The sequence below is a fragment of the Centruroides vittatus genome, unplaced genomic scaffold, assembly GCF_030686945.1.
Source record: "Centruroides vittatus isolate TY-2023 unplaced genomic scaffold, ASM3068694v2 contig_1507, whole genome shotgun sequence".
In the NCBI taxonomy this organism is placed as follows: Eukaryota; Metazoa; Arthropoda; class Arachnida; order Scorpiones; family Buthidae; genus Centruroides; species Centruroides vittatus.
In genome coordinates, this window is record NW_027120932.1 from 533710 (window position 1) to 560236 (window position 26527).

Below are 26527 nucleotides of genomic sequence, written 5' to 3' on the forward strand. Positions count from 1 at the left end.
ATAGATGGTTATTCTTAATTAAAATTATACTTAATTATTCATTTCCTCTTTCTGAAATATGATAATATCATTAACAAAATATTCAAGCAAATTATAGTGAAAAAAAATATATTTATATGCATACCAGAGAATTTTAAAATGGTATTTTGCTTAAAGAATTTATATTATCCTGCATAATGTGTTACACGTCCATTGATATTGATCTACGGCACTTAAAACATCAATTTCTAATAAATTTGATTAAATGATATGTTGTTAAGATACATCAAAACTTATTAAGTCTAATTTAAATGTTAGTAACCCTTGGCATAAATTATTAGCACTGAGGCTGTAACAAGGTAATAACATCACTGTTCCAGGTCTGTTGAAGTCACTGTCCTCTATGAATATATTTTTATGGTTTTTTTTGAATTAGACATAGAAAATTATGTATATAAATCATAAGTTTTTGTAGAGAAACAAATTTCTTTGTTAGCATATATTATGATGAAACTTTTTGTATAAGATAAATAATAATTTAACTAAAATATTTAACTTTAGACAACATCATAACTCTTCGTACTAATTTTATAAAATGTATTTAGGCCAACAACCTTATAAAAATAAATATGAACACGAAATTTTCACATTATATTCTTTCTGGTGCAAGATAAATTTCTTTAATAAACCAAACTACATATCAAATTATACGTTATAAACGTCGATGCTAGAGAGAATTATCTCTATCTGTTGTCATTAATTTTTGTTTCATTTATATATGTTATCTAAACATAATCCATAGTAATATATTTAAATATTATACAAAATTATATTCATGATTCATGTGATTAATGCATTAAAATGCTTCTCAAAATCAAATAAATTCACGCTTCATATTAATTTTTTAAATCATGAAATATATTAACTTTATTTGAAAAATTACTTATAAAGCAAAACAGTTCAAGTTTTTCAGACTAAAAGTGCATTTTTGGTAACCAAAGAAAGCAACAAGAAGATCGTTACTATAGAAACAACTATTCTCTTTGAATTAAAAGCATTCGCATAGAGCTAAGCTGAACAGTTGCTATACTCCCACAGAAATAACTTTTCCCTTTTACAAATTTTTTTCAATTCCCAAGCTTGAAAGTGCAGTTTTTTACATAACTACGTTCTCCAAATAAAGTAAACTCATTCTATTACTTTAAACATTTTAACATCTCTTATAAATACAGTAGAGCATCGATTATCCGACTCGATTGGGAACTGAGGTTGGTCGGATAACTGAAAAAACGGATAACCAAAAAGTATGAAAAAATACATTATTAGTATAGTGTAATAGTATATTATTATATCCCATGTAATAAGCATATTAGTATATCGCTATTAACCTACTTCGCGTTGAATTTTCGTCGATATTAAGCCTAACAAATTTTTTTTTAAAATAATAATCATCATTAAATTATTTCTTTATTTTGCACAAAATAAATACAGAAATAAAGAAAAAATAGAAAATTAAGCCTGGTTTAAATACTGGCCTCCCTTTCGTGGTCGAGCCAGTGTTTCCAGCTAAAACACGCAAAAATTTAACAAAAATAATATTAAAGTAGCCAAGACATAGCCAAATATTGTAGCATCACATCACTAGCGGACATTTGAATTTGCTGACTAAGAACGCGGTCGGTTAACCGATGTGACGGTTGATCGGGGGTCGGATAATCGATGCTCTACTGTATAACAATATAAAAATTTAAACTATCGATACTATACTAGTGCTGTTAAGAATATTTTAAATTGAGTGTAATCAACTAAAAAACTTTTTAAGCAGTATTTCATATTATAAATTATAAAATAGAACAAAAAATTGGAGACCTGAAGCAAACTTATAATTAAGTCAAAAACGTTTGTCCAAATTTACATGAAACTCCTGCTGGTTGAAATAAAAGGTTTTATGGTGAGTATATTGAAAAGTCCTTCTTCAGAGTACAAAAAAATTAATATATTTGATTATGACTAAAATTAAGCTAAAATAATAATTTATTATTATTATATCTGTGAATTATCTCTAGATACCTTTCAGGTAAAGCCTTGTTTGAAAGTAGAATGGATTTTGAATCCGGATAGAACAAATGGAAAAAGAAAATTAGTATTTGAAATAGTCCATTTCCAAAACGGAGGGCCCTGCATTCTACTGTATGTCCTTATACGATATAAAGAGATACTGCGTACTTGAAATGATTCTAACTTTAAACATTCCAAAGTTCAAATGCTAAATTCGAAAGAAATTAGACCCAGAGTTTGAATAATGCTTCTACATTTGAACTGCACGAACTGTGTGAAAAAATTCCCTTAATGCAGAAACACAGTCTATTAACCATGGCATTCAAGAAGGGTGTGAAAGAAAGAGTCTAAGAGAAAGGTTTTATCAACAATTGAGGTGAAAAGGAACTTAACATGAAGCATGAAAGCGGACCAAATTTAAGATGTACTAGTACAGCTACACAGTGAGCTTAAGAAGTGGATCATCATCATTTAGTCTCACTAAGTTACAATAAAAGATATTTTCATTTCATTATATAGCATTTATGTATTTTATTTCTTGTTTTCATGTTGCAATTTTATTATTTACAGTGTTTAATTGTGTTATTTTTACTTGAATTATGTATATTTTCTGTTTAAGTTTATTGAAATGAGTATTGTTTAAGATCTGGAAATGGATAAATTCACTTCCATTATTTCTAATCGGGAAAATTTATTTGGATTTCAAATAATTCTGAGTTCAAACAACTTCCCAAAACAAATTAAATTAAAAAATTCAAAGTATGAGGCACTACTATGTATATAATAGAAGTAAATATATAGGTAGCCTCATACAAAGATTTTTCCTCTGGTTAAGATATTTAACATTGAAGAGTGAATTGTCTTCATATCAAACCCACACTTTTCTGTCACTGTTATAAAGCAAAAAGTTGTTTCATACATAAAATAAAACATCCTCCCAGTAACTGTCTAGAGTAAATAACTATGATTGTAAAGCCAGATGTTCAAAGACTTTTTGTCTTCTGTATTTTTATATTTTATTAAATATAATAAATAAGATTAAATATAGAATTCCTTTCTTATAACAGATGGATTTTGTACATATTTATATGAATTAATAATTATAGCATAATAATAGCCTGATTAATTATGGCAAGAGTTTAGATTGATATGCATTATATAATAATTTAAAACAAAAACAGTTCATTCTATTACTTTCTGATAAGCTTCCGAATTCTCCTCTCTTCTGCTATATTTAATTCAAATATAAGAGAGAAATTTAATTCTAAAAAATTTCCTATTTTTATTATTTTTATTTTAATGTAGCATTTACAGATGTCATCCATTCCATTTCCAGAATACCACCAATGCTTTGAACATTTTAAAAATATTAAATTAAAACTATATCAAAATTAAATTAAATTTTTTTAATGTTAACTGAATTATTATTTAAATGAACAGTTTTTAAATAAAAATGTTGCTTATGTTTAATTCTCGTCATTAAAATAATATATTTAAATTTATAGTATAGAAAAATAAGAAATAATGTAATGCAATAAAAAAATTTAACTGAAAACAGCATAGCAAATACTTAGCTCACATACTGCAAAATTGTTGAAAAGTGCTCTTAATACTTTCACAGTACTGGAATGAATTTTTGAGCTCCGTTCATCGTGCAAAATAAAATAAAAAACCATTCAAACAATTCTTTAATATTATAAGAACGTTTTCAAACGCATTAAGCGTCCATCATCAGTTACTTTCCTTAAATCGAATGTGAAATTCGAAAAAACTACTCAAACAAATTGTAAATAATCGGTTATACAATAAAAATTAACAAGTAACATGCTACGAATAAAAGCGATAAATACAAAAATGCGATATGTCTAAAGTAAATAAATAATAGAATAATTCATCCAGGAATATCCTAAGTTTAATTATGCCTTTTATATAGAATTAAGTCAACTCGTCACAAAAAGACTTCTAAGCGGTCGAAAGACCGTCGGCATCCCTATAATTGATGCAATGTGTGCTCTTCTGCGCCCTGTGGATTTCCAATTTTTCCAAAAACTTTTCTTATAATATTAAAGAATTGTGCTGGATGGTTTTTTATTTTATTGAATTTTAGTCTCCAGTAAACAAGCATACATCATGCAAAATATTGATAACTTATCTGTTTGAGATAAATTAAGGAAATGTTGTGTTCACTCATTTCAGAAAATAAAAATTGTTGCCAAAATCAAAAAGGAAATATTTTCAAGGTACTCCAGGATTTTAGGTCAAATTTTTTTTTTTTTTTTTTTGAAATAAGTACCTAGAACTGATTGATCCAAATTTTATTGTTAAAAAAAATCAAGATTACCGAAATAAAAACACCTAATGGTATGAAAAGCATACTTTTTATTGCCTTATTGAATGTGGATAAAAATAATTAATAAGTGAAGTTCTTTCAAAATGTAAAAAACATTCAACAAGAAATATAAGAGCAGATTAAGTGAACATCCTGTCAGATGACATTAAAATTCTTTTAATAATGCAAGTACTTTTAATGACACACAATTATCATCATCATGCTAATGAACATCTGGAATTTGAAACAGAACTCCTCCATGTGAAGTATACATGTTTTATACTGCGTGTGAAAGAGTTCTGTTCCAAATTCCAGATCTTCATTAGCCTGATGACAACAATTCTGTATTGTTGAAAGTACTTGCATTATTAAAGGATTTTAAATGCCATCTGACAATGGGTTCACTTTATATGTTCTTATATTGCAACATTTGGCATGGAGTTTAACTTAGTATTTGTCAACAAGAAATGCTTAGTAGTATTAGAATGCTACCTTACTTCAATAGTCTTGATACTGGTGAATCTGATATCTCTAACTTCTTTTCTTTAACTCTTGAATACAACAAAGAAACATTAAACTAAACAAAATACCAAATTATTGGGTTATTAAATGGCTAAGTCAATAATTATAATCATTAACTTAGCAGTATGTAAATCAATAATATGGCACTTTGTTTAGTTTAACTAATAAAACAAGTTTAGAGATGTTGACATAGAGAAATATTAATTTCAGAAATGAATAAATAAAACAAATACATATATATATATATTTATATATACTTGTAGTTTTCTTCTTGAAAAAACAAAAAAAAGACATCAAACGTTTTCAGCAATTTCAATGGTTAAAGTCACACACCTGTAAATTAAATTATGTTCCAATATTCATAATATATTATTTGTATATTCCCAATATCTCTGTAATAATGAGAAGGGCAAAAATACAATGCATCTTCACAATTCACCTTTCACTGAAGTAGCACAAAACATGTCCTTTACTGACCATTGTAACTTTTTCCAAATGAAAATTAATGACTTTTGTTTCATATGTTTTGAAAATATAGCACTGGTAAGTTTTTTACATTCTAAATATTTTTCCAGTATATATTTTAAAAATTCTTTTCAGAAAAGTCACTAATAGAAGACATTGGCTGTCTTCTATTAGATACTATTTCTAAAGATTATTTCTGAAAAAGAAATAAATTGAGATTTTGCATGTATTTGAATATATATATATATAATATTAATCTATAACACATCTATTAATTTACTATATATATATATATGTAGTAGATTAATCAATTTATTTTTTTAATAAAAAACCCATTGTGCTTCTCTATTTTTAATTATTTATATGAATTTCTGTGTAATGTAACTACTGCAATGAGTCTTCATTATGTACATTATTAATCATTGTCAGTTATAGTGAAATTTTTCTGTGATTAATGAATACATTTTTTACTAGATCTCTTCACTTTTTAAAAATACAAACAACAAATATGCAACCAATTACCATATTTTACTGCATGTAAGACATGACTTTTGTTTAAAAAAAATTTCCCCTGCATCTTATATGAGAAGTTGCAATCTCCCTTAGATTAATGAATTCCCCAGCCTTTACTAGATTACAGATAACTTCTATCTAATCCAACTCTTTAATTAAACAATAACACATTTTATTTATCTTATTATTATTATAGTAAACCCCCCACTAACTTAAACTTCACATAACTTGGGTAAATTTTTCAAAAAGTTGTACAGTAATTTAAAATTTCTTAACAATAAAAAAATTGTACACTCAAACCTGTTTTTGTGTGGTCTTTTTTGTGTGATTTTTTTTGTGTGATTTGTTTTGTGCAATTTTTTTGTGCGGTATACCAATTTGATTGAAATTCATATACCGCACAAAAAACAGGTTTGAGTGTAATTGACAAGTAATTATAATTATAACAAATTTATAATTAGTAAGTGTTTTCAATATCCAGAAGTCCTTGCAATCCCATGCATTTATTACTGAAATCAATAAATTATAAAAACTACTGTCAATAAAGCATTAAAAATATTGCTGTATACAGTACTGTCAGGAAATTTTTTGAGCTCAGTTCCTGTAATAAATCCACCTTGACCATAAACGTACTCAGCAAAAATAAATAATCCAGTAACTAACACCTTATTAGTTGCCGAGGGAGTTTTATTAAGAAAACGAACGTTTTCGATCTATTCCATAGATCATCTTCAGGTTCAAACTGACGAACACGGAATAGATGAACACGATCTATGGAATAGATCGAAAACGTTTGTTTTCTTAATAAAACTCCCTCGGCAACTAATAAGGTGTTAGTTACTGGATTAATAAATCCCCCATTTTAATGGTAAATGACTTTATAAACTCTTATTTTTCCCTGAAAAATAAAAGGATGTATTCTAATAATTTTACCTTTTTTTTAAACTAGAAAGCAACAATGCAACATTTAAAAAAAAACATTGGTGCAAACTACTAAAGGCATTAGATGACTTGAATACATTAAATACATTTTTCCTAAATATTTTGTGCTGAAATGGGGGTGCATCTTAATAATTAAAATTCAATCTCTAATCTCTAAAAACAAAAATAAAGTGAAGATATCATAAATTTGTTACTTCCCAAAAGGTTTTTGTTCATCTGAACTGTTAAAAAAAATAATAACTTGATCCAGATTAGATAATTGCATTATTTTCAATAATTACAGACAAATTTAAAACAGTCATTTGATCTCTGTCTTCAGAAGAAGAAAGAGAAAAAAAAAAGGTACAATAAATAAGCAGAAATCATATTTATGTAATAACATACACAATCTGGTACATTAGTAATATCAAGCAATCTGCCAGATGATTTTAAACAAGGCTACATTAAGGCTAATTAATAATTCAAAACAAAGCAATTTGGCTAGAGGTGGGCAGTTAAGCTGCAAGTCAATGATAAATTTAATAATTATAAATAAATAAATTTTCAATTTTAATTTAGAATACTCTAAAAGGAAAAAAGTCAGACAGAAGTCCGGGTAGCATAACCGGCAATGCAACTGCATGCCAAGCAGGAGTTGCAGGTACGAGCCCCGCTCCAAACCGATTCCTTACTAGAATATTCTAAATTAAAATTAAAAATTTATTTATTTATAATTATTAAATTTATCTCTAACCAAAGCTATCTCTTAACCTCTAGCCAAATTGCCTTCTTTTGAATTAATAAAAATCCAGTAGATCATTTGATATAAATGTCTAATAAAATATTAACCCAACATTTTATTTAATATACTGTATCTAATTATTAGAAAAAGTATTATTACATTAGATATTTATGAATTTAATTTTAAAATACTTTATCAAAACAGTTATTACCTTTAAAAATATTATTATTATTCTTTCTTGTTTTTAAAATTTCTGGTCTTTAATTTTGATTCATAATTTCACATCAAATAATTCAATCTGAAAATAAATTTGTTATTTTAAATATTTTGAACGCAATTATTAAAATATTTCATAAATAAAATAGTTATCAATCATATCAACGTGATATAAAAATAAAGCAATGGAAAAATATTTTTCTGGAATTTTTCAAGAGCACTCGGATTTAAGATTGATTTTAAAAAACAATTAATTACACTGAAGATAAATTTACAAAAATAAATTGAATAAAATAAAATCAAGTTCTTCTTTCAGGAGATAATTAAGTTGTTGAATGAGAAAGACAGCTGTCAAACTTATACAAAAGTTATTACTGTAATAATATAAAATAGCCTGTAGGATAAGCACTAGTAATTGTTTTAATATGTAAAAATAATTATTATAATCTTCTTAAGTTATAATTACTCAAAATCATTAATCACTTTGTTACTCAGTTAATTTTGTTCGAAAAACTTTGAATGAAGATCTTTTGGAATAATCATTACTCAAATTATTTTAGAATACATTTTTCACGAACGGACTTGCAGGAACACAAACTTTGCAAACAGAAAAGTTCATAAAATAAAGGTATAAACCAGGCCTGACCAACCCAAATTGTTTCGCGGGACACTTTAATCACGCGTAACGTTACGGTGGGCTACAATTTATGCAAACATGCTTTTAAAAAAGTAAAACAAATACGAAATGAATAAGATTTTATTGTTATACCAAGAGTTCGTACTCGTACTTGCTCATTATAACGACAACACACGCAAATTTTCATTTATTTAATTGTTTTGGTATACACGTAACGGGAAACAGAAGTTTCAATAGATATATATAATATCGCTTAGCGGGCCACGCAATTTAACGTGACGGGCCGTGGGTTGGCCAGGCCTGGTATAAACTCATAGTGGAGTGATGAAAACAGGAATTATAATGAGAAAAAAGCCGATACTATGTAATTCGTAAAATCTGAAACAAAAACACTTTATATTAATGCATAATAATGAATATTCATAATAAAAATTTTTTTGAAAGTATCTATTATACACACATACAAATGAGTTTTATAAGCAGAATAATGAAAAAAAAAAAAATACGTTAAGATTTAAAAAAAATTTTGTTTATTCAAAAATTAAAAATCTTAATTAAAATAATTTTTGAAAAACAATAAAAATTAATTTGTTATTTAAATTTAAATTTAAACAACAAAATATATTTTAACTAAATTTTAATAATCAATGCAAAATAATGCATAACAAATAAAATTAAAGAATGATGAAAGACATTTTAAATACTTAAAGAATGAGTTAATTACTTTAAAAAGCCACATTAATTCATAAATCAAATATTTAGACAGTGTGTTTGTAAGCCGTTTAGATTTCTTAATAGTGGGATATTTTTGTTCGTGAATTAATTAAGAAACCAGAAAACTAAATAAAAAGTTAACGCTATTTCAATTTATTATCTAGGAAACAAATTCAAGTTTTTAAATACTGTAAGAATGCTATAAAAAATCATAAATCTAACAAATTAACAACTTGTAAACCAAACGTCGTAAATATTAATCTTTTTTTATGAATATTTGCATTATTTTGTTTACAAATTTATTACTATTATTAATTCAAAAGCAATAATTCAGTATATTATTTTCTTTGATGCATTTTTCTTTTATCTTCTACGGCATTCAATTTTATGATTTTGAATTCTTAACAATTTGATTTGTGTATAAGCTTTTCACATAAAACAAACTTTTTCTACAAATTTCATTTATCTTTAATAATAAATAAAAACATTGATATTTTTCATTTAAACTAGTAGTACAGAATGTTAAAGTAAAACATAAATATAAAATACAATAAACTGCACATTTTTAGAAGATTATACATGATTTGGTACTAGAGTTAGGCATTAGGCACCATCCCTTGCTAAATACTGGAAGGGGAGATTGGACCAGAGATCCTGGTCGCGTAATTAGCAACACATCTGCATGGTGAGCAGAAGTTGCGAGTTCGAGTCCCGCTTTGGGCCGATTCTTTTCTTCCAGTTAGGCCTAAATTTATTTAAATTATTTAATTAAAATTCCGATTATACATAATTTTCATATATTTATAGTGGAAAAGAATAAATTATTGTACCAATAATGATATATCGGAAAATATTTTAACTTTATTATGAAAATTTTCAGTTGTAAAATAATAAGTGAATTTAGCAGATGGTAAAACTTTTTTATTTGTTAAATTAATCTGCAAGTTGGTCTAAAAAACTAGTTCAATAAATAATGAAAACAGATGTCCCACAGAAAATAAAAGCTAGTTAAACATTTCAAAACATTATTAACGCAAAGAGGGGGGGAAAACAGCAATGACTACCATACTAGAATTTAAATTTTAAAGAAAATTCACTGATCAAAAGCAAATATTTCATATTTTTTATGTAATTTTAAACTATAAATTTAATAACATGCAATTGGTTAAATTTTGCAACATTATACTATTAGCATTTATAGGGGAGAATAACCATGAACTAAATCAAAAAACAACAACAAACATTCCATTAAACAATTTACATAAAAATATTTTTATTAAAATTAAACAAGTAGCATATATACGATGAATTACATCATAACTAAATAATACAAGGTAAAAAAAAAAACACTAATATGCAAATAGTTTTGCCTTTTATCGTAACACATCTGGAAAAAGTAATTTCAACATCCATGTAAGTACAAAGTCACAGCAGTATTTCAAAAACTGGATGTAAATATAAAATAAAAACTTCTAAAAATGCTATTAAAAAAAATCATAAATCTAACAAATTATTAATTCATAAACCAAACATTACAATTCAAAAGGTCAATGTTACCTTAGATAGCCAAGATGGCGGCTCGTCTCTAATTCTGGCAAGGAAACAGTGGGACGCTCGTTCTAACCTAACCTATTCTAATAAATTACCATAATTATTAGCAACCAATTATTAGAATAGGTTAGGTTAAGTTAGGTTAGAACGTGTGTCCCACTGTTTCCTTGCTGAAATTAGAGACGAGCCACCATCTTGGCTACCTAAGGTAACATTAACTGCTGAATTTTTGGTTTTTTAAAAGAGGTTTTTCAACATCCGTATTTGAATCCACTATCAACAATCAAAGTGAAAAATTGATCAATGTACAATTCACATATTTAACACAAAATACATGTCAATTGTTAACCTCGTGACTATGAATCAATTCTGGATTGTGAATATGGACATAATGTTAAATTATCGGAAATATCTCTCTGACTATAACTGATACATCATTAATTTGTGAAGGAGATTATTACTAAAATAAACAACTTAAATGACTATCAAATATATTCATAAAATATAATTAAAAATCTACTCTGCAATTTATTAATACATTGTAAACTAAAAATTAAACTATGTTTCGTTCCAGTAATGATATTTGAAGTTTATTTTGAAAATGTATTTACTGATAAAAATTTTGCAGCAAGCCTACTACTAGTCCTCATCCCACCCAGAAAACAACTCCAAGATAATCTCTGACAAAGATGATGGGATGAGGTGGAAAAAAAGATCTGGTGAACCAGAAATTGCAGACTAGACAAAAAGAAAAGATGTAAGACGATACTTGCAAACAAGGATTTTAAATGAAATCTAAGTTGAAGAAGAAAAACAATGATAAAATTTTGCAAATATATTTGGTGTATTATTTTATACTATAAAGTTACTATGCACAAGTCACAAATTACTATTATTTAAATAACATAACAGTCATTACTTATGTTGCCTAACATCCATGATAACTCCTATATTTATTATGTACAATATATACTTAGCAAAGCTATACAGAATACTGTAGTATGCTTGTATTGAATAATAGCCAAGATAGTCCTGTATCATGATTTCTTTTATATTTCTTATATAATATTCATTTTAAATCTGGAGAAGTCAAACCTGTTTGGAAGATTTTCCAGAAACATTAAATTTTATGATCTGGCAATGCTGTTATATACAGTAAACTTCATGCAAATAAACACAATCGCTTTGTACAAAAAGACGTGATCACTGTTGTTAAGTCTGAGCCAGTTTAAGCCTACCATAACAATTGAAGTTGCAGGAGAATCATGTTTTCCATAAACATTATTAAATAATAAACTGAATTTCTCACTGAAAGCAAATCTCTGAATATCAAATGTACTCTGCACAGTGATTGTTATTATCAATATCCATTGATCTTAACTTTCCAGTCCATACAGTTTCCTTAGTTCTTCTGTCAGATGTACTGTACAGTACATGCATATTGTATAAATAATTCTTTGTTAAGTTTTACTTGTTTGAAACTGCATAACTTTAATTTGTTGCTGTTACAAACATTGTAGTCCAAAAGTGCTGCTTAATATTTATTTAAATTTAAATAACATTCTTGGAATATTCTTCTTCATTTGATAAAAACTAATAAGAATGAAATATACTAGATAAAGCTACTTGTTTCATATTTTTAATTTAGTTTAACACAAATTATTTTATTATACATTAACATGAAGAATAAGATATAAAGACACTTTTAATGTATTGTCTCTTCTGAGAATTCTTTGTAAGTTTCTAAATTTACTGTCCTGGCTGTTTTATCAAATACATATGTATATTATTTTTTAATTGTGCAATTACCAGAGAGACGATTATAATGTTTTATATATTGAGGCAGATGAAAAGCATCTAAAGAAAGGTTAACTCTGCCATGAAATTGCTATTTCAAGAGGTATGAAAGGATGACAGGTAAAGACACTTTAAACATATTGTCTGTATAAGAATATTTTGTTAATTACTTATTTTTCTCATTATTAAAATGTTGCTTTTTTATGTAATATGTAATATTGTATTGAATTTATAAATATTTTGATTGATTATTATACTGTTTACAACATTTTATAAATATGAAAAAATTTTATTAAATGTAATAGGATGAAGTCAATTTCATTTATTATATTTGAGTAAATATATTTATATGATATATCATATAAATATTGCAATAGCAATAGATTAAATATATTTTCAAAACAACCTATTTACATTTTCAAACCTCTGCAACATATTTACTTCAAAGAAGCTTAAGATGAATTAAAAAGTAGAAAAAGTATTAGATTTTATACATCATTTTTAAATTCTTTTTTTTAAATGACATATTTAATGTACTTTTCTTCCCTTTTTCTAGATAAATTCATATTTTTATTTCTGTATGGTTTGATTTTAGGTGCAGACAATATTGATGTGATATTACCCAATCTTCCAATCTGAATACCGGTTTATTTAATACGTACTCACTTTTTGAACCTTTGTACCTGGTACTTCTTTACTATCCAGAAAACAAACGTTTTCGGCCTCACTCGAGGTCTGCTTCAGGTTAAAAGAACACAAGAACAAAAGAAAACTGGCTTTCCAATTATTTGAATTATTCTTTCGAGGAATGTTTAGCTTTAAAATATATTCGAACATAATTTTCGAATATATGCGTGTGCTACGTAACGTTGTCGTCTTCTTGTTCTTCGCATACGTAACGCCATGTGTATGAAAGTGCGATTTTCATTTTTATTAAAATATAATAGAAACGTCATTTTTTTTTAAATTTAGAGTGCAAATTTGAATTAAAATAGAAAAACACTAGCATGTGTTTTAAAAAATGTGTCTATACATTGCTATTTGAACTAAATTACATTTATATTTATTGTTTCATGACATATTTGTCTACTTAATAAAGTGTAAGTTATATAAAGCTGTTTTCTATTTAGAATTAGGATAACAGAATATAACAAAACCTGAAAATATTACAAATTAAATAAATTCCAATTATTCTGCAAAGTACTTAAATAATAACACAAACTAATATTTAAAATTTTATTACTTTATTATTTATTAAATTAATAAATTATAGTTCTTAAATATTAGAATAAAAACTAAACTAGTTAAAAACTAACTAGTTTGTAATTTCTGATATAGTTTATTACTACAATTTATAGACTAAATATTTTAAGTGCATTGTTGTCTTTAATCATTTCATATAACATCATTTTTTAAATTAAACTGAGAATTTTTGTTGAATATCTATAAACAGAACTGTATATTTTTAAAAACAAATGTTTCAACTTCAAAACAAATACATATAATACACACTAAATATACTCTTGTATGTCAACTTCAAGGTTTTGGCTCAAAATTCTGATTAACTGTATGTCTTGAGGGTCAACTTATACGACTCTCAAAACACATTATACAACTGGTAGGCTATGAAATGTAGCTAAATGTATACAGTAGCTTATGGTCAAAATATATAATAAAGCCACACCAATTTTAATAAGATACTAACCTAATACCTTTTAATACATTATCCATTTCATGCAAAAAAGAATGTGACCAACAAGATCTACATAGGGCACACCAAATGCTACAAATCTTCAATATGTAATCTCTCTAAGAACACTTTATACAATTTAGGCTGTACAACAAAACTGGAAAAATGTTTTAAATATACAAAAATAGAAAACTTTTCTTTTATTTAAGCAACATTTTTTTTTTTGAAACTAACATTTTCAGCTTCATTCATGAATAAAGCTAAAAATGTTCATAATGCAAAGTAGAACGAAGGTTCCTCAGGTTCGCAGACCAAAGTAAAACATTCTTGTAATGAACATTCAAGTACAGGTATCCCTCATACAACACTGTACTTTTACAACACAGTTTCACTCTAATATTGGGATTGGAGATATCTCCCATACAACACAACTTCCAGTTTCACTCTAACACTAGCCTTCATAACAATAACAAGGCGAGGACCCCTGTAACTCCATTTAATGCAGCTCTCCACTGTTTTGTGTGTGTAGAAAATGTTTATACATTCTTTTGTTTAGGCAATGCTTGTTATGCACGCGCTGAATGAATTTTCATACGCAATGTTTGATATGTTCTAAAACAATTTTTAAATCTTCAAGCACAATGGCTCTTTGAATCTCGGAACTTTTAACCTGAAGAAGACCGAAAAACATGGTAGAAAACATTTGTATTACAATTAAATATTTTACTGGTCACTTAAAGGTTGTTGTGAGTCTATTGTATATTGTACCAGTAACCTTGTATAACAGTTAACCACACTCATTTAAAGGTTCTCATCCTGATGGTGGCTGTAAGAATGACTGAAAACATTTGATTTTCATAATAAAAAATGTTGCTGGTAAAGTATATCAATGCAATTTTTGTATTTTACTTTTTACAGCAAATTACATTGTTAAATCATAGCTCTAGTATTGTCTTTTTCTCTCTTCAAATTTCCCCTCCTCTTTCTTTTCTTTTTTTGTTTTCTTCTCCTCACTCATCTCTGGTAACATGAGATTGAGACTACCCTAAGAAAGGTACTAGCACAGAATTGGTAGAAGGCACAAGATCAAATCATACAAGGAGAAGACTCAGTCTTTAAAAGAGGAGATACCAGAAGACAATTTGCTGAAAAGTTGAGACAATTCTTTAATTGGGTATCTTTTATTCTGCCTGCATCTATGATTCTTAATTTTTTTTTCTCTCTCTATTAGATTAAGTAAATATTAAGGTTTGTGTTGTTTTCTGCTTTGGTATTATATGCTAAGAAATTGTAGAGAAGGAAAAATTTATCTAAAAGACTTAAAGTTTAAAGGAATTAAAGTTATTCCTTTATCTTCATCAAACATATTTAGATTTAGTTATATTAACATTACTAGTGTGGAAAATGTTTTGTTAACTAGTAAAGACTTTTACTGTTTATCATTACAAATAGCAAGTTAAGAATTTTTCTTTTTGAACAAATTAATTCCGAAGGAAGTAGAAACTGTTCTACATACAGATGTAAAATTTATCTCAAATGTTCACTCACTTCATCAATTCTCAGCTTATTAGATCTATCACAGATAACAATAATAGGAAACATAGCAAATTATAAACAACTGCAAAAGTAGCAAGATTTTATAAAAAAAACAACAAAATCAGTAAACAACCACAATTATCATAACGTCAAGTCAAACAATATTTACAACAAAATAATTTTCTAATAGTATACAAAAATAAACATATTGATATACTAAAAACTATTATTTGTCATGATCACAATTCTCTCTTAATTTTAAAAAGTTCTCAATTAAATTGATAATACAATCCTTTTCTTTGATCTTCCATTATAAATAAATAAATAAATAAATAAAACAATTTCCTCTCTGCTTCTACCAAGTATCATTGAAAATACATTCCGATATAGTAATCTGCCTTATTTGAGATTTTTGTGTTTTGGTTTCAAAGAACAAAATGTTTACGGCTTCTTCATTTCACTAGTAAAGGAAAATACAAACGCAACTACATAAATTTTGAAAAATCCTTCTTTACACATCTCTACTCAACTGCTACTAGAAGAATCTCATCTTTCCATTAGATAAATAGAAATGGCTATAAAAGCAATTAAAATATAACATTTGAACATTTTTGACATTTAAAAACTGTCATTATCAGAAATTTGTGATGGGACTGAAGTATGACAAAGAACTTAAATTTGAAAAATAGAAGTTTTACATAAAACTTCTCAAAACAATTTTATACAGTTTAATATATTTCGGTATTTAAAATCATTATCGAGAAGATTGTGAGATATCTTTAAATATTACTTTTATATCAATTATTTTCAATTTAATCGTAAAATTTACATGCCATAATAAACTGTGACCATAGCATCTCCATTACCCTCATTCCTTACAGAAATCATTATGAAAAATTTCTGAAAAACAAACTATATATACTTTGTTACAAATGTCTTCCATTGTACCATGTCCTCCTTTTTCATACAAGTTAGCAACTTAGTTATAGATAATCTTTATTTCTTTCATCATAGCTGACTATCAACACTAAATTAGATACTATCAAGGATGAAGCATGTTATCAAACTGGTTTCTCAGATAGCAAATTTACTTATATATCTTGGCATATAAATAAGAAAACTACATAATACATCAGATGGTTACAACAATCATCTTTTTTTTAAATAGCCATCATTTCTATGATGTGTCACATTTGAAGTGTTAAGAGCTACCAGGTTAATCATGACAATCTCTGTACAATCTAATTAAAGAAGAATCTTGATTAATGAAATATCAAAGTATTAGAAAGATCACACATGATTCTTCTAATGTATCCATACAATTTACATCAATGCTAAAAATAGAAGATTAATATATATATACTTAAAGAATGCATAAGAGCTCAAAAATCTTTAAAGAATTATTGCTCACTAATAAAAATTGTGTGAGGATTTGGATCTTAATAAACCAATGTTAAGCTATTTGCACCTGCATGATATTCAAAATATACAAAATGTAACAAAAATATTTTTTATAGTATAATAATACATAATTTAACACCTTAAAATATACCGTATTTACTCGCACTTAAGACGAGGTTTTTATTCATTTATCACAGCTTCAAATTCTTAGGTTGTCCTCTACATGCAAGTGAAAGATTCTTTGCAGTTTCGCAAATAACTTTTGTGAACCATGTATTCACATTTTTTACCGAATGTTTACCCTCTTGTATTTAACAGGAGTATTTTGTCTGGGTTGTTTGAATCGTTCTTGTATATTGTAGGAGTAAAAATGAATATTAATAAGAAGAGCAAAGCTTTTGAATTGAATTCCAGATTGAAATTCCAAAATCACACGGAAGCATGATGCAAGTTTTAATCCATTCCCTCGTAAAACAGATGATTATTCGGAAATCAGAATTCGGAAAAACTTGTAAGTATAATCAACAGAGTGGATTTGACTGCTAAAAATTGGCAAAAAAAAGGTTCCTGATTGTCCAGCTTTACGTGAACAAATTATGTTGTCAATTTTACAAGATTTTTCCTTAAAGTTCGTAATTTTTGCAGGACAATGTTTTACATTCATTTGATATTTTATTTGTGATTAAATAAAATAAGAACCGTATTAATGAATCTAATTTTCTTTATTTTGATCTTTACAGTCACACCTCGTCCTATATGCGAGGTCATCTTATATGCGAGTAAATACAGTAATTTAATTTATTAATTAGTGAATAAATAAATGCCATTATGAATAACAAATTCAAAATTTTTTTCTTAAGTAAATACAAATTATACACTTTTCTCCATAATAAAATTTCTTTTATAAATTAAATTGTAATGCACAGTTTTATATATACACCACATGTACAATACACACTATTCTCATATTATTATTCTGTTCATGCGCTGCTTTAAAAAAAAAACCAATACTTTAATATTTAGAATTTCCTTAAGTGTAGCTATAAACAAACATTTATGTATTTAAGATTCTAAAATACATTTTCATCTATATGAATGCTAAGTAACTAGGTTTTTGCCATATGCAAATGAAAAACTTGTTTAGATTTTCAATATTGCAAAACAAAATTATTTTTGGACTGTTTATATTTATTTCCTTTGAATTCATTGCAGGAATAATAATAAAAATTATAAATAAATGTCATGTAAAATTAATTCTTCATACTAGAATACAAATATTATATTCAATATAATTTTTTAATAAAGAAATTAAAATAAAAAGTATTTTATTAGTTTTAAAACAATTCAAAATGAGGGACAAGATCTGACATATCCAAGACCACATACCCATGAAAAATTCCTTGGATTACTCTCACAAATTTGATCCCAGACTCCATTATAGTGGTAGGTAGTAGGTAGGTGGTTGATGCTTTAACTGCCTCATCCAATTAAAAATGTTTTTGAGATTTTTTTTACATCATAAAAAGTTAATATATTAGCCTAATTCCAACAACATTTAATACTTGTTTTAATCATAAAATTAGTATTTAATATAGTGGAAATTTGATGATAAATATTACCATTCTCAGCTTCTGAACGATAAGACATTAAGCCAAACAATCACCAGATTACACTGGGCTACTTTTCCACAATTATATTTAATTAATTTCTAAATAATCTGTCACTAGAAGTGACACTGTGCTAGGTGTCATCTCTTAATAAATTTAATAATTATAATTAAATTAATATTTATTAAATAATTTGAATATTTTGGAAGAAAAGAATCGACCCAGAGCAGGACTCAAACCCACAACTTCCACTTACTATGCAGCTACACTGCCAGTTACGCTACCTGAGCCTCCAGACCAATCTCTTCTTCTAGATATATTTAAATATGATATAACCTTCCTCGTTACTTATAGTGCTGATTAAAGATGCCTTCAGGGTCCTCATCCTATAAACTCCTAAAATGGGTTTCGTAATGTTTGTATATGGCAGGGGTCGGCAAACTACGACCCGCGAGCCAAATTTTCAATCCAGCCCGAGGAAATGATGGGGATTACTAACTTGGAGGTCCAGTATGATGAAATATTGTATCAGAAGAAACAATTTCATTCTAGTACAAATTTTCATCATTCTATAAGTTCATTAAAAATGTTTTTATTTGTTTTTAAGTATCAGCAATAATGTGTGTAAATATTATGTATGTAAAAATATCCCTTCCTAATCAAAAATACATTTTTTTGTTTTTGCTTTATGAGTAGAAATACCTATTAAAAATCATACGTATTCAAGTTTGCAACCTGGCCTGCTGAACCTGACTTTTTTACGATCTGGCCTTTTCCTAAAAATGTTTGCCGACCCCTGGTATATGATAAGACAGACATTATAATGTATTAAAAACATTCAAAGTTAACAATATATAAATGTAATTTATGTAAGCACCATACACAAAACCAATATCCAGCAAGAAATCACAAAAGCAAACATTTTCACCTGTGTTGAATGGTCATCATCAGGCTAAAAGACCTCGAAGACCCTACAGACCTTTTCATAATAATAAATTTAAAACTTGTTTTAACATATGATACATGCCCATAATTATTCATAAAAAGTAATAAAATATTTTTTATTGTAAAAAAATTTAAAATATATAACATTCAATTCGGTTATTGTTACCTTAGGTAGCCAAGATGGCGGCTCGTCTCTAATTCCGGCAAGGAAACAGTGGGACGCACGTTCTAACCTAACCTAACCTATTCTAATAAATTACCATAATTATTAGCAACCAAATTTATTAGAATAGGTTAGGTTAGGTTAGGTTAGAACGTGCGTCCCACTGTTTCCTTGCCGGAATTAGAGACGAGCCGCCATCTTGGCTACTTAAGATAACATTAACCTTCAATTTATAGAAAAGTCCTTTTCATTAATATCTGATAAAATAATCGTTTTATTCAAAATTGTTTTATTTATTAACAAATGTTTTAATTAATACATTTTTATGTTGAACATAAATCTTCCACTAAACATACAAAATTTTAATTTGCAATTCTTATTTTTAACGATCTATTCTAATCAATTTTACCTTTAAAACTTAAAGAATTTTGTTTTTCTAAAGTTCAATATTCAAAGATAAGCTTGAAAACTGATACCAAAGCATTCTAAAAGAATTTTGTTATTAAAAACTTATAGATATTAAAATTTATTGTATCTTTTATTAAACTTTACAATTATAATCATATTTTGGATTTTTAATATTTCCTTATTTTTATATACATTAATTTTCATTACATACAGATAAAATTTATTAAAAAAAATATATTAAGTTAGGAATTACTGCTTAGGTGCATGCATGAGCAAACAATACTTCCTTATAAGTTTAAAATAATAAATGTTATTTTAAGCTTATAAAGAAGTATTGTTTGTTCATGCATGCGTGCAATAATTCCTTATTTAATTTTTTAACATCTGTTTTATTGTTTTTCGACAAATCAATTCCTTATAATGGTAATACTTTCACTGACAAGAATTAAGAAATGTTATTAGGAAAAAATTGTTTTAAAACAATCATCTAATATATTTTGTTTGTTATCTGGATGTTATGTTTACATATATAAGATGGTCCGAAAGGTCTTTCTTACAGAAACAGAACTGAATGATCAAATGAAAGTAGAACACACATAATGTAACTGCTCTTGTATATCAATCAATCATATCAATCAATCATACACAACATTGAACAGCAGCAGAAAGGTTAATTCCAGTTGAATTAACCATTTTTTTCTGCTATTCAAAGTAGTGTGTGATTGAGTAAATTGCACAAGAAGTAGAGTAAGAAGTCATGCAGCACTTGGGTCAGACTTGGTAATGCTGGTCATACTTATTGCACTCCCAACTCATAGCATTGCCAAACTCCATACACTAATTCTTGTGATTTCTACTTTCATCTGATGACCTGGTAGGCCTATTTTGTAGTTAGTTACACACACTGTCTAGCTACAAACTCAATATGAGTAACTGGATAATCTAAATCAACGTTTCCCAAACTGGGGTCTGCAGACCAATTCCAGAGGGTCCAGAAATCGTTCAGACAGTATCTAGTAATGCATGATTATTTCCTTAAAAATATACTGATGGAATCATAAGTTTCGTTTTACAACAATACTTATTTTTGGTACAATTAGTACAAATTAAAACAAGAACTATCAAAGATTCTTTATATAATGCAAGAGAGATAAAAATACAAATCTATTCAGAATTGGCATTTTTCAATCTATTGTTCTATAACTCGAAGCTTTTTCCTGTCCCTTGGAGCTTTGAGTTAGAGAAGTTTTACTGTATTTTTATAAAACACAGATTTTGTATAAAATTATTGAACAAATATATGATTGTCTTTCTTCTTAGTAAATTCTGGAGATAAATTTAATTTTTCAGGTGTAAATAAGGACTTATTTGATTACCATCAGTTAGAGGGATCTTGGCAAGCTCTATAGTAACAAAACTCAATACCATTTAAACACCTTAAACAATACATTTAATTTAGAAACATGAAGTTTTTTGTTCTGTTTGATAAACAAGGCCACATAAACAAGGATAAATGTCACTCTAGCATACTGTTTTCTGACATGAAGTTTGATTTATATTAAAACTTAGTTTTATAAGGGGATTTTAGGAATGGCCACATAATTCAAGTAATCACAAAGGAAAATTTTACTATAAAAATAGTTTCTTATTTAAGAAAATAAATTATTTATTTTCATTTTAAGTATTAACACGTATAAAACTTTTAATCTTAAAAATTATATAGAATTCTAATTTTTAACAATCTGTAACACAAGACTTTGCTATTATCCAAAATTTCTTTATTGTTTTCTTAATAAAATATTATTCATTCTATGGAATTATTGATGCTTTTGGCAGTAGCTCCAGCTTTGAAAAATTATAAGAAATGATCAGAAATATGAGAATTTTAGTTAATAGTGAAAGTTTATTTACTTTTTTTCAATTAGATTTGTTTTATTACTGTTTAGAACATATTTAGATATAAGCAAAAATTAAATTTTTAAATAATAAAAACAACATTGACAATAATAATAAATTATTTATGTCCATAGGAAATCAGACTTTTTTCTTAACATTGCATAAATGCATGTATTATTGTCATATATCATTATTGACAAATGAAAACTTTGTAAGCTCTACAATGGTTCAGTCAAACAAGCTTTATGCCGTAGTTATACAGACCCTTGGAGTATGCATGTTCTGCAAAACTTTTTAAAAAAATCTGACAAATAAAATTGGCTGTACTATTACTTTAATAAGTTTGTATATACAGTAGAACCCCTCTAGTCCGCCCGTGGCTAGTCCGTCGCTTCGGTTAACCTGACCGTCGTCAGAGTCGAGAAACTTGTCCAGACTCGTCGGTGACTCACCACCTGTCGCATTATTCTGTGTTCGTTACAGTGTACAATATGTAGTAAATACATACAATATTGCTCTTTTTCATTAATAATAACAGCTTTTGTGCAATTTATTGCAATGTTTTTACTGTAGAGAACAATACAGTCATTCTTGAGTTGAAAGATTGTTTATTTTACTTTTTTCTGATAATCCGACCTTTTTTGAGTTCCGACCATATCCCCCAGTTCCAAAGGTAACGGATTAGAGGGATTCTACTGTAATTGGACAGTCTGCATTGCTGAGGAAACCATGTAAAACAACTAAATCCTTTTTGACTAGAGGTAGGCAGTTAGGCCACCATCTCTTGATAAATTTAATAATTATAAGTAGATTTTTTTATTTTAATTTAGAAAGTTCTGAAAAAAAAAAAAAAAAAATTGGCCCAGAGTGGGACTCAAACCCTCAACTTCTGCATACAATGAAGCTGTATTTCCAGTTACACTACCCAGACCTCCAACCAATCCTTGCCTCCAGAAGTATATCATCATGCTGGAGTAAAATGGTAACTGGCTGAGCAAGCCATTGAGGGTTACGAATGTTAAAGTTGTTCGCAGTTGATATCATGAGTGATTAGTATGGTTATACCTAAATTATTAACAGTTCTGGAGACAACGATTGGACGGAGGTCCAGGTACCATACCTGCAATGCATCTGTATAGTATGCAGAAGTTGCAGGTTAGAGTCGCACTCCAGACCAATTTTTTCTTCCACAACTTTCTAAATTAAAATTTATTTATAAATCCTTTTTACTGTTGTTGAATTTAGTCAGTTAAATCTATTAAATACATACATACAATTTATAACAAATCTTCGCAGGACTATTATATATGCCGCTCACTTGCCAAATCGATTAACTCCATAAAACAAAAAGTGAAGAAAAGTGACAAAGTAATATATATTCTTTTTTAAAATTCCTTTTAAAATATAAATTCAAATAAACATTGTATAATGTATTATTGTAGATATAGCTTTTATTTAATGACATATAAAATGTATAAGATGATAATGATTATAGAATATCTAGGCTATTATTATTAAAGTTTTAGTGTGATTGAGAGAGTTAAATTTATATAAGAATCATGTTTAATAGGAGGAATGAAAAAATTATTTTTACTTTCGTCCATTTTGATATAAAGGTATAACTTTTATTTTCTAAAAACAATTGCTGCCAAAATTAAAACAATCGTTCAATATTCCACAAGTATACTTACTTCTGCAACAGTCTGACTGTAACTAACTAATTTCTATTACTTTTTGTGATGAGATAACGTTAAATAATTTACAGTTATCTACAAGACATTGGTCAGCGCACACTGCGATTGTAATGCTGCAGTGTGCACTGGCGGATTTACGTTACAGTACGGAGTTAATTAGATTGGTTTCTGAAATAAATAGAATTTTTTTGATGGCCAATAAAATTTTGTCATTAAGTGGTATTAATCCTTATTATTAGATAAAGTTATTATGAATATAAAATGTTGCGAGTATATCAAGTGCTTTGACACTAAAACTTAAAAAAATTCAAAATGTTGAGTTAATTGATTTGGCTTGTGAATGGCTCATATGCAATATTATTTCTTATTGCTCTTTTTGATACTTATGAGGTTTTTGTGTGTCAATAATGATATGTTTATTTTAAACAGACATACAGAATAATTTTCAAAAGTCAAAAAGTAGACAACATATGAAATATTGCTTGCAAACTTTGAAAACATTAAACCATTAATATGCATTTGATTTAAATCATTTCAAAATTAATTAATTAAACTAAATCTAATTTTATTTCTGTAAAAATACACAAAATTTGTACCATCTTTACAAATAAAATCAATCAAATCGTTGCTTTTTCAAGACGAGAAGCCAACATTTTCAATCAAAATCTAACCATTCTCAGCTCAGAATCATCTATTACAGGAGTGGCCAACAAGTCAATCGCAAAGCCAATTTTGGTCGATCGCTCGCGATGTCTTGACTTAAAGTGTTACACGTATAATTGAACGCGTGAACGTAACGCGCAAAAGCACAATATGCATGCAGTTATGACTGAACTCGTAGAAAACAGTCATTTAGCTTGACTATTTGGTACTGTCATACGGTAACTTCTTTTCTTTAGTATTAACAATATAATTATTAATGAATATTATTTATCCACGGTGACAACGTTGAGTTTTAATTTTTCTCCTCTTTAAATTGTAAGTACCTTTTCTTTATGTTTTAAATTAAATTGTGGCTTTTCTAACCTATCTATTTACTTGATAAGTGAGCTTTTTCGGCAACAGACCTCTATATTTTGGATTTTTGGAAATACGTCAACCGATAAAAATATTCCAGTATCACCAAATGTAGCGAATATATTTATTCTGGTTTCGAACCTGTGTGAATCGGCATTTTCATACTTAAAATTAACGAAGACTGAACAACGTTCTGTCCTGACTGTTCCCATACTGGAGACTCATTATTATTATCTTTGTCAGGATATACACCTAATTATGATTTTTTGGTTAGAGAACATGTAAACTCAGTCCTCCCATTAATATTAAGGTAATAAAATAAATTCTAAATCTGGCTTTATCTGTAGATAATTTGAATTAATAAGTATTGTTAATAATTACTCATGTTGTTTTTTGGCCCGTTAAACAATTATGTTGCTTTTTACATAGGTAGATATACAGGGCGTTTCAGTACGAGATGCACTCCCGCGAGCTATTGATAGATTAGCAAAAAATAAATCTAAAAATCTTATATCACTCTTCCATGATAAATTTTCCTGGCCCCCAAAAAAATTGCGAAAGTAAAATATTGTAATTAAATTATCAGCCATACTGTGCATTTTTATAACAACTTTTTCATATTTACGAACAAATAGTACCACAACTTACACATTGCAATTGATAAAAAAATTAAATTATATTTTAAGTTACTGAAAATCTATCTTGAAAAAGTGTCCAAAAATCGATTTTTTAGGTACCGCCTATGCGAAATGAACTCGTAGCTGCAAATGTCAAAAGTTGGGTCTGGAAATTAATTTTTTTATGAACCCATATCTCGAAAACTTAATAAGTGACTTAAAAAATAAAAAATAGTTTTGAACATATATTCTGCTTATCTACCCATAGCTCGCAGGATGCACCTCGTACCGAAACACAGTGTATAAACATAGTATGTGTTTCACATCTCCCCGCCCCACTTAGACTAAGCCTATGGCAACAAGTCGATCGTGACACATTTTTAAGATAAAAAGTGGATCTTATGTACACAAAAGTTGGCCACCCCTGATCTATTATATTATTTATTTGTTCAGTATACAAATCTCTTAAAACAAATCAAATTAAATAATTAAATGTTAAAGTAATTTTAAAGTACAGTATTAACCTTATTATCTGAAGTAATGTGGACCGATGGTACCTAGGATAAAACAGATTATGAATGACTTGATCACATCGAAGATTAAATGATAAAAATTTACGGAAATAAATCATTTTGTAACTCTTGTAATTCATATTAGAAAGTTTTTTACATTATCATCATTTTAAACTATTGTATTTACTTACAGGTTTGCCTCAGATAATGCAGATCATCAGTTGTATAAGAAGGGTTCTACTATGTATACAGTGATTTTGGACATGAACAAAAAATGTAAACATTTAAGACACTAAACATCTTTTAAACTGAAATTATAATTGAACATAATTCCATCCTTATTAGAATTAATTAATTAATAAGACAAAGCAAGGTATAATGCTTATGTATCATTCTTGATAAATTTGCATTATACTGACTTGAACTAATTTAATTGTTTTCATTATAGCATAAAAATGTATAGAAGTACACATTACACAGACAGTAATTAATAATTACACAAACACAATTTATTAGTAAACAAACTAACATATTTTTCTAATTATTCTAAGCAGTGTGGTGGAGTCAGTAAACAAAAAATCCAACTCCAACTCCAGC

General features: G+C 27.3%; 1 protein-coding gene across 6 annotated transcripts in view; it reads right to left on the reverse strand.

The window, feature by feature from the left end:
- tai (taiman) overlaps positions 1–26527 on the reverse strand; it is a 286233-nt gene that overhangs the window by 195390 nt on the left and 64316 nt on the right. For all 6 annotated transcript variants that reach the window (XM_067262741.1, XM_067262740.1, XM_067262739.1 and 3 more), the window contains one exon: positions 7741–7827. The gene's annotated coding sequence lies outside the window, so the exon portion shown is untranslated. The remainder of the gene's footprint in view (positions 1–7740; positions 7828–26527) is intronic.